Below are 21,933 nucleotides of genomic sequence, written 5' to 3'. Positions count from 1 at the left end.
ATATTAAACTATGTTGAAATGAATGTAATTGAATTGTTTTAAAAATGGAAAGGAGCTAAAATATAAGTATATATAATACACTGTGGTATCCCACCAGAAAAAGTTAAAATGGTAGGAGGGACAGGTGTATGGGGTTTGGGACAGATAGAAAATCCAGAAGTTGTCAGGAAACCTTCAAAGAAGAGCTGGCATGTGCCATACGAGTTTAGATTATTTTTAATGTGTAGGAGTGCATTATACAGGAGGACTGAGTTGAGGATATTCTAGGCATATGGAATAAAACATGCAAAGTTCTGCGATAACGTCAGAAATAGTGAAAAGTTCAATGGGGAGACAATATAGGATGCATGATGGAGACTACATGGATAAACAGGAGTGTAATATAAGGTACATAGACAATGGGTACATGAATGGCTGAGTAAGGAATATAGAGTAGGGTGCATGATGGAGGAGGGTATCAAGATGAATGGGAAGAGAATGTTGGGTTCATAGAAGTGAACTTGTCAAAGGAAGCCAGGGCAAAAACAAGAAAACCATGTGGATGTTACCACAGAGTTCTGATTTTATCCTTCAGGCAACGGAAGAGCCACCAGCCTTATGCTGGGAAAGAAATGATAAAATGTGAAAAGTATGAAAAGCTCATCCTGATAGCTATAAAAAGAATGGCCAGGAAACCAGAAATGGCTAGGCCACCAAAATAGTCCAAGTAAAACTTGTAGACTTCTCACAAGCATCAAACTCAAAGAGATAAATCCTTAATTATAGAATTTTAGGCATTATGACTTGGAAAGACATTGTGTGCATGAGGTTTTAGATCACCACTAATAAAACTTATTGCCAGATAGCATGTTAACAGAAAAAGACAATGGTAAGGTCAAAACACACCTGCTAACCAAAACCATGTTAGCTTCTCCCCTCATGAGTTTGACACCAGAATTGTGAACATATATTTCAACATATTTTAAAAATATGCATTAAAAAATTGTTTTTGTTGGAGTATAGTTGATTTAAAATGTTATGCTAATTTCTGCTGTACAGAAAAGTGAATCAGTTATACATATACATATATCTACTCTTTTAAAAATTCTTTTCCCATAAAGGTCATTATAGAGTATTGAGAAGAGTTCCCTGTGCTAAAATACGCATTTTTTTTTTTTTTTTTTTGGCTGCGCTGTGCGGTATGCAGGATCTTAGTCTCCTGACCAGGGATTGAACCCATGCCTCCTGTGGGGGAAGTGTGGAGCCTTAACCACTGGACCGCCAGGGAAGTCCCTAAAATACACATTTTTGAATGATACTACGTTTAAGGCGTTATGTTAGATGCTAGGGCATTAGGTTAGGTATTATGTTGCATGCTACGGCATGAAGTTAGGCGCAGGGGCAGGGGTGGAAATGGAATAAGGATCATGAAGTAAAGATGGAAAAAATATAGGGCTGCTGGTAGACATGAATTAATCTTTGTGGTACCGTTTTCTCAATAGTTTAAATGCTTTTTATACCATTTTAAAATACACTAATATGGTTTGGAAAGAGAAATAGTTTTAGAATCCAAGCACCAATAATCTTAGTGACAAAGGGCCTCCATAAGATGAGAATGAAAGGAATCAGAAAACATTTTTGTGCTGATCTACTTGACAGGAATGCTTTATGCCTTACTGACTGATTAAATCAGTTCTTAGTGCTATTGGAGTCTAAAATAATGGCTGAGGAAATTAGAATGAGTCTTAAATTTACTGATAATTTTGGCAAATGTTGAAATCTGGTCCATGTGCAGCTTAGCCCATTATGCTTCAGTGGTTTTTAATGTACAATGTACTTTTAAGATATTTTTCCCCAGATAGAAACTGTCTGCCTTACCTTCAGCGAAATTGTATCCTCAATGAAAGATCAGACTAAATGGAATAAGTGCAATGCTTATAAATTTGGATTAAGAGAACACAGCTGAAAGGGTGCTTCAAATGTATCTTTAAACCTAAGTGCAAAATTTCCATATGCACCTTGAAATATGTATTGGGGTATTAAATGTGCTCAGTAAGCTAAGCAATGTGTTAGATAATTAATAAACATTTAACAGCATTGATTTTTACAGCCAGCCTTATTGAACTTCTTATCAGTATTGAGCAGATGGGTCATAACTATGAAAAATTATATTTTAATCATGATTACTATATGTGGATTATATTTGAAAAATACTGTTCAGTGAAGCATTTACGAATGTAATTTAATGCACAGAGGAATACCCCAAAGTTAAAGTATTTTTCCTGCATTAAATGTAAAGGTACTTAACTGATGTACAAAGAACACTATGGAGTTGTTTAAGCATAATTTTAAATGAAAAAATAATCCCCTATATGAAAGAACAAAGTAATATGTACAACGTCAGTTAGGAGTAAACAATTCGATTGATTTTTTTTTTTTTTTTTTTTACGTAGTACATAATAAATCCATTCTCATTACTCTTTAAAATCATCCTTAATATTTATTAAGAATTATGTTTGAAATTTTATATAACTACTTTAGAAATGTGTATACCTAAGGTAATAATCTTTCTTAATGATAGCCACTGTGTAATGTCTTAAATTGCAGTGAAAACATACACAAACACACACGTGCATCAAACATTAATTGAACCCTGTCACAGGACTGAGAAAATGTGGAAAGGTCTGATAACTTGTGTTTTTCCCCAAATGAATATATTTGTTAAAAATATTTACATATTTTGGCCATTGGTTCATTATGACACAAGTATATTTAAGATAAAGTAATAAAGTATCAGTAGCGCATATGTTAAAACCAAAACAAGTTGAAATGGAATCTATCACAATTTCCAAGAAAGGTAAAGAGGCCTCTAGGATGGTCCCCAATGATCTGTACCTCCTGGTATTCAAACCTTTGTGTTGTTCCAACCCACAGTGCACCCGAGGTGTTCAATGCGACAGTAGCATATGGCAGACATGATAGTATGTCACTTGAGATTTGATTATAGAAAGACTGTGTTTTGCATCTTAGATTCTTTTTTTCTCTCATCATTCACTCTAAGAGAAGCCAGATTCCATGCCAAGCAACCCCAGAAGAGATCACTGTAGCAAGGAATTGAAGTCTTTGGCTAACAGCCAGCCAAAAACTTGAGGTCTGTCAATAACCATGAGAGAGTTTGGAAGTGGATCAAGCCTTAGAATAAAATTGTGGTCACATCCTTGAGACCGTGAATCAAAACCACTTAGCTCAGCCTCTCCCAGATTTTTGATTCACAGAAAATGTAAAATAGTGTTTATTATTTTAAGCTGCTGACTTTTGAGTTAATTTGTTAGGTAACAACTAATAAATACACCAAATGGCATATCTAGCCACTAGCACCTGACAGGCACAGTGTTTGACAGTACGGAGTGTACATAAAAGAATGCGAGAGCATGAGAGTGGTTATTGCATTTACAACTTAGTTTATATACATGAATAATGTGAGCTAATATGGAAAAAATGTACAACTGTGTACTAAAATAATGCTACTAAGGAAATGACATTGAAACATAGGTAAGAGGGTCACTTTTGTTGTGAGCTTACATAAAGGTTCACAGAAAAGCTACAAGTATACTGATGTGTGAATGATGACATGAATAGGACAGGTTAGTGCATTCCAGGCTGAAGACAAAGTTCGTACAAAAGCATAAAACTGAAAAAGGGCAGAAAGAAGGAACCTAGTTGGGCTAAATACTTAGTATTTACCTACATATGTATGTAACTACATTGCATATGCAATGAATTAAAGAAATACTACTTTTCTTTGAGAAAGAGAATGGGTTCAAATCTAGCATAAGTTATAAGATTTAAGGCCTCAAAATATCTCTAAGCTTTGGTTTATGCTTCTGTAAAATGAAAATAATATTACCACAAACCTACTTTTTCTAACTTCAAGTATAATGCTCTTTGAACCAAAACAAATCCACCTTCTCGGTCTGACTTTAGACTTTATAGTGGATTAGCAACAGGACATATTTTTCTTCACTCCCATATCATCCAGTTCTCATCCAGATCTACTACTAATTGTGAGTCGATTTGTTTTTATAGAAGATTTTGATGTGCTAACTTAATAGCAAGAAAAGAATTCTAACATTGCCAGCTGAATAGAACATTTCTGTGTAAAAAGGGAATAGTCAAGGATCTGAAAATGTATGCTTTTTGAAGGATGACTTAATTATAAAATAAGCTTTCTTCATATTTTCAGTACTGTCTTATAGTGTTAGTCATTGTGATATACACGTGGTTTTGCAAAAACAGCTGTATTGTCAGTTGGGATGACCATGCAATGCTACATCACTGAAGATCTAGTAACAACAATCAATTGAATACATGCAAAAAAAGAAGAAAAAAAACCTGTGTCTGAGAAACAAAGATAAGACCGATACAATCTATGATATCAGTGAGTTTATATTTTAGCTCAGTCATGGATATCAAGTTATGTCTAGCATTACAACTCTGATAACATGGTAGTAACCACCTGGATATCTGTGTTGAAGAGGAGCTTAAGGTTATGCCTGGGTTTGAAGGGAAATGGTGCTGTGATCATTTTGGAATGTCTGCCATTAGAACAAGAGAGGAAAGAGGTGGTAATCTAGTCATCATATCTATATCTGTAGAAGAGGTTAAACACAGAAACAAAGAGAACCATAGGTGATAATGTTAGCCCAAACTGTGATACACTTAAAAACTGTTATTGGAAATTTTATAAAACTTAAGAATATTAATATTTGATTATTAGGGGAAGGCTTTAGAGGAAGAAAGCTCAAATTTAGCCTTAAAGAACAAGTTGTATATTGTTAGATAAATCTTAAAAAATGAGATCTACCCTTCCAATATAAAATGCAATGCTACATCATTCAACATTTATTCTCATTCAACTTGGTTTTACCATATTATTTTTTTGGATTGTCTCAGGATCCTAAGAGGATCATGGATTAACTTATTTTTAAGTGCTATCTTTGGTCAATGTTATTTTGATCTCAGTAGTAATACATTCAGTACTATCCAAATACATGACAAACTAATGCATTTCTCTCTAAGTAATAGATACCTGAATAATAGTGAGTTGAACAAAGTTGGTTTCTTTTTTTTCACAAATGAGAAAATTCAGAGAGAAACAGTTTCTGACATTCCTTTGGCTGTTCAGTGATAACACAGTAGCTCCATCTACTTCTACCTCCCTGATCTACCAAAAGAATGTGAGCACCTCATCTCACATTTATTAAGTTATTGCAATGACTTCTGTACCTCAAGACACCAAGTTCAAGCTCAAGGTAGAAGAATAGTGGAAGAGTAATGGAGAATCTAGACATATCTAACTTCTTTTAATAGGGCATCAGATTTCACTATAGGTTTCATTGTCCAGAACTTCATCCTTTCTGGCTGTAAGGGAGCCATCATCCAACATTTACGTCTAAACACATTGCTATTCCAAACAAAATCAGCACATAGTAAAGAAAAAGGGACAAATGGATAATATAGCAAAAAAAAATGTCTGTTTCACTGAGTGCAATATTACATAAAATGGTTGCAGCATGCCTCCAGAAATTATTTCCAAGAAGCATTTAGTCAATGATGTTATACAACATCATTGTAAAGAGAATTATTATTCATTCAACAATCATTTATAGATTACCTACTATGTGACAAGCACTTTGTCAAGTTCTTGGGATACAGAAATTCTGAGGCTTATTTTAGAAACACGTTAGTTTTCAAAAACCAAATATATTACACTTGACATTTTAATAAAATCTTTGAAAACAAAAGCTCTGAGTCCCTCACAGTTAGAGTAATAATTTAAATGTCAATATATAAAACCAATTGTATTTTTATACCCTAAAATAAAGAAATACCATTTACAATAGAATCAAAAAATCAAATCCCTAAGAATGAATCTAACAAAAGATGCCCAAGATCTCCATAAACAGCAAAACATTCATGAGAGAAATTAAACAAGATATATGAAGAGTAATTCCATGTTCATGAATTGAAAAATTCAGTATTTTAAAGATTCCACTTATACTCAATTTGATAAATATGTCTAATTCAATTCAGTGAAAAGCTCAACATATCCTTTTTGGGTATTTATCAACTGGTATTAAAATTTATATGAAAATGCAAAATCTCTAGGATAGTCAAGAAAATTATGAATAAGAAAAGTTCAGGATTTACCCTACCTGATCTTAAGACTAACTATAAAGATACAAAAAATAACAAAGCATGCAATTGACACAAAATAAACAAACAGATTAAAGGAGCAGAAGAGAGGGCTCAGAAACAGACACCCCTTTGGTGATCATTTAATATGTGACTAAAATATGATTGAAGCAGACACAAAGAATACACATTGTATGACTCCATTTGTATAAAGTTCAAAATCAAGCAAAACTAATCTATAGGTTAGGAATTAACATAGTAGTATTTGGGTAAGAGGACAGTAACTGGGAGAAGAAAGAAGAGAACTTTGGAGGCTCTTGAAATGACCTATTTCTTGATTTAGGTGCTGGGGTGTTCACTTTGTGGAAATTCATTACACTTACAATTTGGGCATTTTATTTATGTTTGTTATACTTCAACAAAAAGATTACATACAAATCAATAATTATTGTATCAGTGATAACCAATACACATTTTATTTTAAAAAATAGAACTGATTCAATTTATGAAAAAAAAAAACCAACTGTAAGATATCTAAGAATAAATTTAAGATATGCAGAATCATTAGGAATTACCAAATGTTATAATAGAGAAGACTTGAATTAATGAAATATATACTCTGCTCATAAATGAGAAGGCACAGTATCATAAATGTTGATTAAACCTCAAGTTAAAATACAAATTCAATAGGAAAAAATATCAACATCACTTCTCATGGAATTTCCCAAAATGACTACTTTACACAATAAATTTCAAAATAGCCAAGATTAATCTAAAAAATAAGATAAGAAAGGGTATTTGTCCTAACAGGTATTAATTAAATTTAAAAATCTTAAGTCAGAGACAGACAAACAGATCAAAAGAACAGCAGAGTTCATGTAAACATACATATATGGAAACTTAGTGTACTGGAAACCAGCAAAAAATGGGTAAACTACTCAGTATCTGATGTGGTAATAATTGACTTTTGGTATGGTGATGATTTCCTACCTTGAAAAATATTCAAAAACTAAATTCCAGATCTAGTTCTATTAAAAACTCCAAATAAAAAATTAAACTTTATAACTGTTAGAAGAAAACATAAAATGGTATCTTTATGATCTCTGTGAAGGGGAAGTATTTCTTAGAAAAGTTGCTCAAAACAGAAGACACTAAAAGTAATAAATCTGAACATATCAAAATCTAAATATTCATCTAACAAAAAAAATACCCATAAAGAGGGGGACTTTCAAGATGGCGGAGGAGTAAGACACAGAGATCACCTTCCTCCCCACAAATACATCAAAAATACATCTACATGTGGAACCATTCCTACAGAACACCTACTAAACGCTGGAAGAAGACCTCAGACTTCCCAAAAGGCAAGAAACTCCCAACGTACCTGGGTAGGGCAAAAGAAAAAAGAAAAAACAGAGACAAAAGAATAGGGATGGGACCTCTGGGAAGGAACTGTGAAGGAGGAAAAGTTTCCACACACTAGGAAGCCCCATCACTGGTAGAGACAGGGGCTGGCGGGGGAAGCTTCAGAGCCAGGGAGGAGAGCGTAGCAACAGGGGTGCAGAGGGCAAAGCAAAGAGATTCCCGCACAGAGGATCGGTGCCGACCAGCACTCACCAGCCTGAGACACTTGTCTGCTCACCCACCGGGTGGGTGGGGGCTGGGGGCTGAGGCTCCGTCTTTGGAGGTCAGATCCCAGGGAGAGGACTGGGGTTGGCTGCGTGAACACGGCCTGAAGGGGGATAGTGTGCCACAGCTAGCTGGGAGGGAGTCCAGGAAAAAGTCTGGACCTGCCTAAGAGGAAAGAGACCATTGTTTTGGGGTGCACGAGGAGAGGGGATTCCTTCCTTGTCTGCCCACAGAAGGCAGAGCACCACCTAAGCAAGCTCCAGAGACGGGTGCAAGCCACAGCTATCAGCTCAGATCCCAGAGATGGTCATGAAATGCTAACACTGCTGCTGCTGCCACCAAGAATCCTGTGTGCAAGCACAGGTCACTATCCACACCTCCCCTCCTGGGAGCCTGTGCAGCCCGCCACTGCCAGAGCCCCGAGATCCAGGGACAATTTCCCCAGGAGAACACACGGCACACCTCAGGTTGTTGCAACATCATGCCAGCCTCTGCCAGCACAGGCTTGCCCTGCATTACAATTATGACTACCTTACCGCTCCCTCCGCCCATCCTGAGTGAACAAGACCACCCAAATCAGCCGCTGCTTTAACCCCCTCCTGTCTAGGCAGGGAACAGACACCTGAGGGTGACCTACACACAGAGGTGGGGCCAAAATCAAAGCTGAAACCCAGGAGCTGTAAGAAAAAAGAAGAGAAACAGAAATTTCTCTGTGCAGGCTCAGGAGCAGCAGATTAAATACCCAAAATGAACTTGATGTACCCTGCATCTGTGGAATACCTGAACAGACAATGAATCATCCCATACTTGAGACAGTGGACTTTGGGAACAACAGCAGGCTTGGTGTTTGCTGTCTGTGACTGATTTGTTTCTGATTTTTATGTTTATCTTAGTTTACTTTTCACTGCTTGTTATCATTGGTGGATGTGTTTATTGCTTTGGTTGCTCTCTTTTTTTTAAAAATATTTTTTAAAATTTATTTATTCATTCATTCATTCATTCATTCATTCATTTATTTATTTATTTATTTTTCTTTCTTTTTTTCTCCCTTTTCTTCTGAGCCATGTGGCTGACAGGGTCTTAGTGCTCCTGCCTGGTGTCAGGCCTGAGCCTCCAAGGTGGGAGAGATGAGTTCAGGACATTGGACCACCAGAGACCTCCTGGCCCCACGTAATATCACTTGGCGAGAGCTCTCCCAGACATCTCCATCTCAACACTAAGACCCAGCTGCACACAATGGCCAGCAAGCTCCAGTGCTGGACGCCCCATACCAAACAACTAACAAGACAGGAACATTACCCCACCCATTAGCAGAGAGGCTGCCTAAAATCATACTAAGTTCACAGACATCCCAAAATACACAAACGGACGTGGCCCTGCCCACCAGAAAGACAAGATCCAGACCCACCCACCAGAACACAGGCACCAGTCCCTTCCCCCAGGAAGCACACACAACCCACTGAACCAACCACACCCACTGGGGACAGGCACCAAAAACAACAGGGACTACAGCCCTGCAGCCTGTGAAATGGAGACCACAAACACAGTAAGTTAAACAAAATGAGAAGACAGAGAAATATGCAGCAGATGAAGGAGCAAGGTAAAAACCCACCAGACCAAACAAATGAAGAGGAAATAAGCAGTCTACCTGAAAAAGAATTCAGAGTAATGATAGCAAAGATGATCCAAAATATTGGAAATAGAATGGAGGAGATACAAGAAACGTTTAGCACGGACCTACAAGAACGAAAGAGCAAACAAACAATGATGAAGAGCACAATATATGAAATTAAAAATTCTCTAGAAGGAATCAATAGCAGAATAGCTGAGGCAGAAGAACAAATAAGTAACCTGGAAGAGAAAATAGTGGACATAACTACCGCAGAGCAGAATAAAGAAAAAAGAATGAAAAGAACTGAGGAGGCCTCTGGGACAACATTAAATGCACCAACATTCGAATCATGGGGGTCCCAGAAGAAGAAGAGAAAAAAAAAGTGTCTGAGAAAATATTTGAAGAGATTATAGATGAAAACTTCCCTAACATGGGAAAGGAAGTATTCAAACAAGTCCAGGAAGCATAAACGGTCCCACACAGGATAAATCCAAGGAGAAACAAACCAAAACACATATTAATCAAACTATCAAAAATTAAATACAAAGAAAAAATATTAAAAGCAGCAAGAGGAAAACAACAAATAACATACAAGGGAATACCCATAAGGTAAAGAGCTGATCTTGCAGCAGAAACTCTGCAAGCCAGAAGGGAGTGGCAGGACATATTTAAACTGATGAAAGGGAAAAACCTACAACCAAGATTACTCTACCCAGAAAGGATCTCATTCACATTTGATGGAGAAATTAAAACCTTTACAGACAACAAAAGTTAAGAGAGTTCAGCACCACCAAGCCAGCATTACAACAAATGCTAAAGAAACTTCTCTAGGCAGGAAACACGAGAGAAGGAAAAGACCTACAAAAACAAACCCAAAACATTTAAGAAAATGGTAATAGGAACATACATATTGATAATTACCTTAAATGTAAATGGATTAGATGCTTCCAACCAAAAGAAATAGACTGGCAGAATGGATACAAAAACAAGACTCATATACATGCTGTCTACAAGAGACCCACTTCAGAGACTGAACCAGGAAGAAATAGAAAATATAAACAGACCAATCACAAGCATTGAAATTGAAACTGTGATTAAAAATCCTCCAACAAACAAAGGCCCAGGACTAGATGGCTTCACAGGCAAATTCTCTCAAACATTTAGAGAAGAGCTTACAGCTAACCTTCTCAAACTCTTCCAAAATACAGCAGAGGAGGAACACTACCAAACTCATTCTATTAGGTCAGCATCACCCTGATACAAAAACCAGACAAAGATGTCACCAAAAAAACTACAAGACACTATCACTGATGAACATAGCTGTAAAAATCCTCAACAAAATACTAGCAAACAGAATCCAACAGCACTTTAAAAGGAAAATACACCATGATCAAGTGGGGTTTATCCCAGGAATGCAAGGATTCTTCAATATACAAAAATCAATCAATGTGATACACATATTAACAAACTGAAGGATAAAAACCATATGATCATCTCAATAGATGCAGGAAAAGCTTTCGACAAAATTCAATACCCATTTATGCTAAAAACCCTCCCAAAAGTAGGCAGAGAGGGAACTTACTTCAACATAATATAGGCCATATATGACAAACCCACAGCCAACATCATTCTCAATGGTGAAAAACTGAAAGCATTTCCACTAAGATCAGGAACAAGACAAGGTTGCCCACTCTCACCACTATTATTCAACATAGTTTTGGAAGTGTTAGCCACAGCAATCAGAGAAGACAAAGAAATAAAAGGAATCCAAATCGGAAAAGAAGAAGTAAAAGTTTCACTGTTTGTGGATGACATGATATTAAACATAGAGAATCCTAAAGATGCAACCAGAAAACTACTAGAGCTAAACAATGAATTTGGTAAAGTAGCAGGATACAAAATTAATGCACAGAAATCTCTTGCATTCCTATACACCAGTGATGAAAAATCTGAAAGAGAAATTAAGGAAACACTCCCATTCAACAATGCAACAAAAAGAATAAAATACCTAGGAATAAACATAAGGAGACATAAGATCTGTATGCAGAAAACTATAGGACACTTATGAAAGAAATTAAAGATGATACAAACAGATGAAGAGATATACCATATTCTTGAATTGGAAGAATCAACATTGTGAAAATGACTATACTACCCAAAGCAGTCTACAGATTCAGTGCAATCCCTGTCAAATTACCAATGGCATTGTTCACAGAAGTAGAACAAAAAATTTCACAATTTTTATGGAAGCACAAAAGACCCCAAATAGCCAAAGCAATCTTGAGAAAGAAAAATGGAGCTGGAGAAATCAGGCTCCCTGACTTCAGACTATACTACAAAGCTACAGTAATTAAGACAGTATGGTACTGCCACAAAAACAGAAATATAGATCAATGGAACGGGATAGAAAGCCCAGAGGTAAACCCACGCATATATGGTCGCCTTATCTTTGACAAAGGAGGCAAGAATATACAATGGAGAAGACAGCCTCTTCAATAAGTGGTGCTGGGAAAAATGGGCAGCTACATGTAAAAAATGAAATTAAAACACTTCCTAAGAGCTTCAAGATGGTGGAAGAGTAAGATGTGGATATCATCTTCCTCCCCACAAATACATCAGAAATACATCTACATGTGGAACAACTCCTACAGAACACCCACTGAACGCTGGCAGAAGACCTCAGACCTCCCAAAAGGCAAGAAACTCCCACGTACCTGGGTAGGGCAAAAGAAAAAAGAAAAAACAGAGACAAATGAACAGGGATGGGACTTGCACATTGGGGAGGGAGTTGTGAAGGAGGAAAGGTTACCACACACTAGGAGGCCCCTTCACGGGCGGAGACTGCAGGTAGCGGAGGGGGGAAGCTTCGGAGCCATGGAGGAGAGCGCAGCAACAGGGGTGCAGAGGGCAAGGCAGAGAGATTCCCGCACAAAGGATCGGTGCCGACCAGCACTCACCAGCCCTAGAGGCTTGTCTGCTCACCCGCCGTGGCGGGCGGGGGCTGGGAGCTGAGGCTCAGGCTTCGGAGGTCGGATCGCAGGGAGAGGACTGGGGTTGGCTGCATGAACACAGCCTGAAGGAGGCTAGGGTGCCACAGTTAGCCCCAAGGGAGTCTGGGAAAAAGTCTGGAGCAGCCGAAGAGGCAAGAGACTTTTTCTTCCCTGTTTGTTTCCTGGTGTGCGAGGAGAGCACATTAAGAGCACCGCTTAAAGGAGCTCCAGAGACGGGCGCGAGCCGCGGCTATCAGCGTGGACCCCAGAAACGGGCATGACACACTAAGGCTGCTGCTGCAGCCACCAAGAAGCCTGTGTGCAAGCAAAGGTCACTATCCACACCTCCCCTCCCGGGAGCCTGTGCAACCCGCCACTGCCAGGGTCCCGTGATCCAGGGACAACTTCCCCGGAAGAACGCATGGCACACCTCAGGCTGGTGCAACGTCATGCCGGCCTCTGCCACCACAGGCTCGCCTGGCATCCGTACCCCTCCCTCCCCCAAGCCTGAGTGAGGCAGAGCCCCCGAATCAGCTGCTCCTTTAACCCCGTCCTGTCTGAGCGGGAACAGACGCCCACAGGCGACCTACATGCAGAGGGGGGTCCAAATCCAAAGCTGAACCCCGGGACCTGTACAAACAAAGAAGAGAAAGGGAAATCTCTCACAGCAACCTCAGGAGCAGTGGATTAAATCTCCACAATCAGCTAGATGTACCCTGCATCTGTGGGATACCTGAATAGACAACAAATCATCCCAAATTGAAGAGGTGGACTTTGGGAGCAATGATATATATATATTTTTTCCCTTTTTCTCTTTTTGTGAGTGTGTACGTGTATGCTTCTGTGTGTGATTTTGTCTGTATAGCTTTGCTTTCACCATTTATCCTAGGGTTCTGTCTGTCCCGTTTTTATTTTATTACTTAAAAAATTTTTTTTCTTAATAATCATTTTTTATATATTTTTTTAATAACTTCATTTTATTTTATTTTACTTTATTTTATTTTATCTTCTTCTTTCTTTCTTTTTTTCCTCCCTTTTATTCTGACTGTGTGGAGGACAGGCTCTTGGTGCTCCAGCCAGGCATCAAGGCTGTGCCACTGAAGTTCAGGACACTGGTCCACAAGAGACCTCCCAGCTCCACATAATATCAAACGGTGAAAATCTCCCAGAGATCTCCATCTCAACGCCTAGAACCAGCTCCACTCAAAAACCAGCAAGCTACAGTGCTGGACACCCTATGCCAAACAACTAGTAAGACAGGAACACAACCCCATCCATTAGAACAGAGGCTGCCTAAAATCATAATAAGACCACAGACACCCCAATACACACCACCAGACATGGACCAGCCAAACAGAAAGACAAGCTCCAGCCTCATCCACCAGAACACAGGCACGAGTCCTCTCCACCAGGAAGCCTACACAACCCACTGAACCAACCTTAGCCACTGGGGACAGACCACAAAAACAACGGGAACTGTGAACCTGCAGCCTGCAAAAAGGAGACCCCAAACACAGTAAGTTAAGCAAAATGAGAAGACAGAGAAACACACAGCAGATGAAGAGGCAAGGCAAAAACCCAGCAGACCTAACAAATGAAGAGGAAATAGGCAGTCTACCGGAAAAAGAATTCAGAATAATGATAGTAAAGATGATCCAAAATCTTGCAAATAGAATGGAGAAAATAAAAGAAACGTTTAACAAGGACCTGGAAGAAGTAAAGAGCAAATAAACAGTGATGAAGAACACAATAAGTGAAATTAAAAATTCTCTAGAAGGGATCAATAGCAGAATAACTGAGGCAGAAGAAGGGCTAAGTGACCTGAAAGATAAAATAGTGGAAATAACTACTGCAGAGCAGAATAAAGAAAAAAGAATGAAAAGAATTGAGGACAGTCTCAGAGACCTCTGGGACAACATTAAATGCACCAACATTCGAATTATAGGGGGTCCAGAAGAAGAAGAGAAAAAGAAAGGGACTGAGAAGATATTTGAAGAGATTATAGTTGAAAACTTCCCTAATATGGGAAAGGAAAGAGTCAATCAAGTCCAGGAGGCACAGAGAGTACCATACAGAATATATCTAAGGAGAAACACGCCAAGACACATATTAATCAAACTAACAAAAATTAAATACAAAGAAAAAATATTAAAAGCAGCAAGGGAAAAACAACAAATAACATACAAGGGAATCCTCATAAGATTAACAGCTGATCTTTCAGCAGAAACTCTGCAAGCCAGAATGGAGTGGCAGGACAAATTTAAAGTGATGAAGGATACAACCAAGATTACCCAGCAAGGATCTCATTCATATTGACGGAGAAATTAAAATCTTTACAGACAAGCAAAAGCTAAGAGAATTCAGTACCACCAAACCAGCTTTACAACAAATGCTAAAGGAACTTCTCTAGGCAGGAAACACAAGAGAAGGAAAAGACCTACAATAACAAACCCAAAACAATTAAGAAAATGGTAATAGAAACATACATATTGATAATTACTTTAAGTGTAAATGGATTAAATGCTCCTACCAAAAGACATAGATTGGCTGAATGGATACAAAAACAAGACCCGTATATATGCTGTCTCCAGAGACCCACTTCAGACCTAGGGAAACATACAGATTGATAATTACTTTAAGTGTAAATGGATTAAATGCTCCTACCAAAAGACATAGATTGGCTGAATGGATACAAAAACAAGACCCGTATATATGCTGTCTCCAGAGACCCACTTCAGACCTAGGGACACATACAGATTGAAAGTGAGGGGATGGAAAAAGATATTCCATGCAAATGGAAATTGAAAGAAAGCTGGAGCAGCAATTTTCATATCAGACAAAATAGACTTTAAAATAAAGACTATTACAAGAGACAAAGAAGAACACTACATAATAATCAAAGGATCAATCCAAGAAGAAATAAGAATTGTAAATATTTATGCACTCAACATAGGAGCACCTCAATACATAAGGTAAATGCTAACAGCCATAAAAGGGGAAATCGACAGTAACACAATCATACTAGGGAACTTTAACACCCCGCTTTAACCAATGGACAGATCATCCAAAATGAAAATAAATAAGGAAACACAAGCTTTAAATGATACATTAAACAATGTATGGACTTAATTGATATTTAAAGGACACTCCATACAAATACAACAGAATACAACTTCTCAAGTCCTCAGGGAACATTCTCCAGGATAGATCATATCTTGGGTCACAAATCAAGCCTTGGTAAATTTAAGAAAATTGAAATCGTATCAAGTATCTTTTCCAACTACAAAGCTATGAGACTAGATATCAATTACAGGAAAAAATCTGAAAGAAATACAAACATCTGCAGGCTAAACAACACACTACTTAATAACCAAGAGATCACTGAAGAAATCAAAGAGGAAATCAAAAAATACGTAGAAACAAATGACAATGAAAACATGATAACTCAAAACCTATGGGATGCAGCAAAAGCAGTTCTAAGAGGGAAGTTTATAGCAATACAATCCTACCTTAAGAAACAAGAAACATCTCAAATAAACAACCTAACCTTACACCTAAAGCAATTAGAGAAAGAAGAACAAAAAACACTGCAAGTTAGCAGAAGGAAAGAAATCATAATGATCAGATCAGAAATAAATGAAAAAGAAATGAAGGAAACGATAGCAAAGATCAATAAAACTAAAAGCTGGTTCTTTGAGAAGATAAACAAAATTGATAAACCATTAGCCAGACTCATCAAGAAAAAAAGGGAGAAGACTCAAATCAATAGAATTAGAAATGAAAAAGAAGTAACAACGGACACTGCAGAAATACAAAGGATCATGAGAGATTACTACAAGCAACTCTATGCCAATAAAATGGACAACCTGGAAGAAATGAACAAATTCTTAGAAATGCACAACCTTCCAAGACTGAACCAGGAAGAAACAGAAAATATGAACAGACCCATCACAAGCACTGAAATTGAAACTGTGATTTAAAAACTTCCTACACAGAAAAGCCCAGGACCAGATGGCTTCACACGCGAATTCTATCAAATATTTAGAGAAGAGCTAACACCTATCCTTCTCAAACTCTTCCAAAATATAGCAGAGGGAGGAACACTCCCAAACTCATTCTACGAGGCCACCATCACCCTGATACCAAAACCAGAAAAACATGTCACAAAGAAAGAAAACTACAGGCCAATGCCACTGATGAACATAGATGCAAAAATCCTCAACAAAATACTAGCAAACAGAATCCAACAGCACATTAAAAAGATCATACACCATGGTCAAGTGGGGTTTATCCCAGGAATGCAAGGATTATTTAATAAAGGCAAATCAATCAACGTGATACACCATATTAACAAATTGAAGGAGAAAAACCATATGATCATCTCAATAGATGAAGAGAAAGTTTTTGAGAAAATTCAACACCCATTTATGATAAAAACCCTCCAGAAAGTAGGCATAGAGGGAACTTTCCTCAACATAATAAAGGCCATATAAGACAAACCCACAGCCAACATTGTCCTCAATGGTGAAAAACTGAAACCACTTCCACTAAGATCAGGAGGAAGACAAGGTTGCCCACTCTCACCACTATTATTCCACATAGTTTTGGAAGTTTTACCCACAGCAATCAGAGAAGAAAAAGAAATAAAAGGAATCCAAATTGGAAAAGAAGAAGTAAAGCTGTCACTGTTTGCACATGACATGATACTACACATAGAGAATCCTAAAGATGCTACCAGAAAACTACTAGAGCTAATCAATGAAATTGGTAAAGTAGCAGGATACAAAATTAATTCACAGAAATCTCTTGCATTCCTATACACTAATGATGAAAAATCTGGAAGTGAAATTAAGAAAACACTCCAATTTACGACTGCAACAAAAAGAATAAAATATCTTGGAATAAACCTACCTAAGGAGACAAAAGACCTTTATGCAGAAAATTATAAGACACTGATGAAAGAAATTAAAGATGATACAAATAGATGGAGAGATATACCATGTTCTTGGATTGGAAGAATCAACATTGTAAAGATGACTCTACTACCCAAAGCAATCTACATATTCAATGCAATCCCTATCAAACTACCAGTGGCATTTTTCACAGAACTAGAACAAAAAATTTCACAATTTGTATGGAAACACAAAAGACCCCGAATAGCCAAAGCAATCTTGAGAAAGAAAAATGGAGCTGGAGGAATCAGGCTCCCTGACTTCAGACTATACTACAAAGCTACAGTAATCAAGACAGTATGGTACTGACACAAAAACAGAAATATAGATCAATGGAACAGGATAGACTGCCCAGAGATAAACCCATGCACATATGGTCACTTTATCTTTGATAAAGAAGGCAAGAATATACAGTGGAGAGAAGACAGCCTCTTCAATAAGTGGTGCTGGGAAAACTGGACAGCTACATGTAAAAGAATGAAATTAGAACACTCCCTGACACCATGCACAAAAATAAACTCAAAATGGATTAAAGACCTAAATGTAAGGCCAGACACCATCAAACTCTTAGAGGAAAACATAGGCAGAACACTCTATGACATAAATCACAGCAAGATCCTTTTTGACCCACCTCCTAGAGAAATGGAAATAAAAACACAAATAAACAAATGGGACCTAATGAAACTTAAAAGCTTTTGCACAGCAAAGGAAACCATAAACAAGACCAAAAGACAACCCTCAGAATGGGAGAAAATATTTGCAAATGATGCAACTGACAAAGGATTCATCTCCAAAATTTATAAGCCGCTCATGCAGCTCAACATTAAAAAAACAAACAACCCAATCCAAAAATGGGCAGAAGACCTAAATAGACATTTCTCTAAAGAAGATATACAGATTGCCAACAGACACATGAAAGAATGCTCAACATCATTAATCATTAGAGAAATGCAAATCAAAACTACAATGAGATATCATCTCACACCGGTCAGAATGGCCGTCCTCAAAAAATCTACAAACAATAAATGGTGGAGAGGGCGTGGAGAAGAGGGAACCCTCTTGCACTGTTCGTGGGAGTGTAAATTGATACAGCCACTATGGAGAACAGTATGGAGGTTCCTTAGAAAACTAAAAATAGAACTACCATACGACCCAGCAATCCCATTACTGGGCATATACCCTGAGAAAACCATAATTCATAAATAGTCATGTACCACAATGTTCATTGCAGTACTATTTACAATGGCCAGGACATGGAAGCAACTTAAGTGTCCATCGACAGATGAATGGATAAAGAAGATGTGGCGCATATATACGATGGAATATTACTCAGCCATAAAAGGAAATGTAATTGAGTTATCTGTAGTGAGGTGGATGGACCTAGAGTCTGTCATACAGTTTGAAGTTAGTCAGAAAGAGAAAAACAAATACCCTATGCTAACACATATATATTGCATCTAACAACAACAAAAAAATGGTCTGAAGAACCTAGGGGCAGGACAGGAATAAAGATGCAGACGTAGAGAATGGACTTAAGGACATGGGGAGGGCAAAGGGTAAGCTGGTATGAAGTGATCCAGTGGCACTGACATATATACACTACCAAATGTAAAATAGATAGCTAGTGGGAAGCAGCCGCATAGTACAGGGAGATCAGCTCGGGGCTTTGTGACCACCTAGAAGGATGAGATAGGGAGGGGGGGCGGGAGACCCAAGACGGAGGGGATATGGGGATATATGTATACATATAGCTGATTCACTTTGTTATATAGCAGAAACTAACACAACAATTGTAAAGCAATTATACTCCAATAAAGATGTTAAAGAAAAAAAAAATCCATGATTGTTCCTTGAGGACATTTTAAGGATTGCATTAAGGCAAAAATAATACTGTTTTAAATTTAATGCTTAATATGTCTTCCATTGTTACTACCTTCATAAAATCATGAATTCCGTTTCCAGTTTTTAATTGCTTAAAGGACACGTTATTTCACTAATATCAATCTCCCCCATAGTACCAAGTAGAATAACAAAGTATAAATTTGTTGTAAGGGACATGTTTTAACAAATTAAAATAAGAAACAACTCTGCTCTTCTTTAGCTATAAAAAAAAAAGTCACTCCTGTTTTCTTTTCAACAAAATCGCAAAAGGAGAGGGAAATATAGCGGCTATTCACAGATACCTCAAAAACTTTAGCCATTTTTTTACATATATATATCTATATGTTTACACACATATAGATATGTATACATATATAGTGAGCACACTGTATGTATGGTGAGCACAAGAAGCAGAGTGTAATTTGATTCCTGCTGCCTAAACCTCTAAGTACCCTTGTTTATTTTCTCAAACCTGTTCTCTTAACCTCTTCTCAATTCTTTGAGCATCTTCCACAGACTTTTTTCTAAGTAATTCTTTTTTTTTTAACTAAACATAGAGTTATTTTCTGTTACTTGCAACTCAAAACCTTACTGATATGCTAATAATCAAGGTAAAAGTATATAATTCAATTGAAAACCTTAGTAAAACTGGCACATAGTACATAATTTAGTGATGGTAGTTGTTTTATTATATTTATTACTTTTTTGTGATTTTTTTCACGAAGGACTTATAAATGCTAGAAGTATTTAAACATCATCTTTACATTTTCCTCAGGAAGAACATCCCTATGAGCAAAACACATTGCTACGAACCTAGAATAATACGTGCGTGTCTCGTTTAGCATTTTATCTCAAGTTCTTAGCAGTGTGCTTTGTACATTGGGGAGCTCAATGAATATTTGTATAACGGATGAATTAATAAAAGCCTGGCTGAAAGAATGAATAAATTAATGAATGTGTAAGGATGTTCTTATTTTTCATGTACTCTGCTCTAGGCTTCCTGAGGATCATGTGTGGAACATTGTACTAAATGCAAACAAAAACTGCATGAGTTAGATGCTATTCAAGTTCATTTTCAGTTAAGAAAATTGAGGCACAGAGAGATTAAGCAAGTTTCTCCAAATCACAGAGTTAATAAATGACAGTTTTTGTTAGAACCCAGGCAGTCTTATTCCAATACATTCTCTTACTACGTACTGTTTGTGCTTTCTTTGGAGTTACTTAATTGGAGAAAGGAACACGAAGAAGGAAGAGAGGGAAAAGGTGGAAAGAATGCAAGGAGGAAGAAATAACTAATTGCTAACAAACCTCCTTTAAAAAACCCTATTATTTTAACCCACTTTAAAAAAAAATCTTACTTGGCTCACACAGAAAATATTATGTTGAAATAATTATAAATTTAAGCATACGTACTGCAAATTAGCACTGTTCTGCCATGTCTTGGTAATAAACCATATCAAATCCATGCTCATCTAAAACTAAAAATACATTTCTACTTTTATCACTATTATGTTTGTTGTATTTTAAACCAAATACAATGTAATAGTTTCTCTCACAAAAGCTTTTGACTTAATAGGAAAATGTTGCCTGATAAAGTTTCACTCACTCTCAAAGGCCAGAAACATCACTTGAAATGCTAAAAAATATTATCATTTATGAAAATATCATTTAATCTTTTCCAGGTAGGATCTATGGTAATCCTAGAAAACAGAAAGTAGCAAGACAAAGTGATTGATGATAAAGTCCATGGGACCAGCTGATGAACACTGAAACTATGATCACCATTACACTTTTCACTAACAGGACTCCAGCAGTCTGACAAGGCTATCTTTTGGTTGTGAGTTAAAACAGGGCAGGCACAGCTGGAAGAGCTGGAAAAATTGCTTTGAGGCCCCGTTTACTCATGCAGAACAAATGCTGTAGGAGAAAAAATGAGTCCCAAGTTTAAGTAATTTTGGGTAATGAAGCAAAACACACTCCCCCATTGAAGATCCACATGGTACATTAGTATATTGAAGATTACGATAAGTCATACAGTAAAGGAAGTGATTCAGTTTTGTTTATTCCATGATTTTCAATTTTTATTTGACCACAAACTTCACCATTTTTATATAAAACATTTAAACTTTCAACAGCACTAGTGTTCCTTGGAACACACAATGAGAAATAATGCTTTGAGAAATAATGCTTTAAGGAATGCCTGAAGCACCCTGATAAACTATGTGCCATAAGACACCAAGAGAAAGATGGTAGTGGTAGCAACTTAGTTTTTTAATTTCTTCAAATTCCCCCATTAAACATACAAAATAACTAAGCAAAACAAAACAAAATGACAAGATTTAAAAAACATACGGTAAAACGTTATCGCCAGGAACCACAAGAGATAAATAGATGTGTTCCAACTATTAATAGCTTTAAGACATGACTGGTGTAGCATATTAACAAATAAATAATATTAATAAATAATTGAGATATTTGGAAAAATATCTCAAAGTATGAGGCCATTTTTCAACCACTTCACAAGCAAAAGAAGAGGGATTTCTAGAGCAACAAAGCCAAAAAGGAAATGTTGATCCATGCTTACTTCTAAAAATATAAGAGAACATTTTTACCTAAATATAAACACTAGAAAATGATTACAGTCAAATCCTACACAATATTATTATAAAAAAAGAAAAAAGTAAGAAATTACATCTCC

This window comes from Balaenoptera borealis, assembly GCF_965194805.1.
Source record: "Balaenoptera borealis genome assembly, chromosome: 7".
Taxonomy (NCBI): domain Eukaryota; kingdom Metazoa; phylum Chordata; class Mammalia; order Artiodactyla; family Balaenopteridae; genus Balaenoptera; species Balaenoptera borealis.
This window is presented reverse-complemented; position numbering follows the sequence as displayed.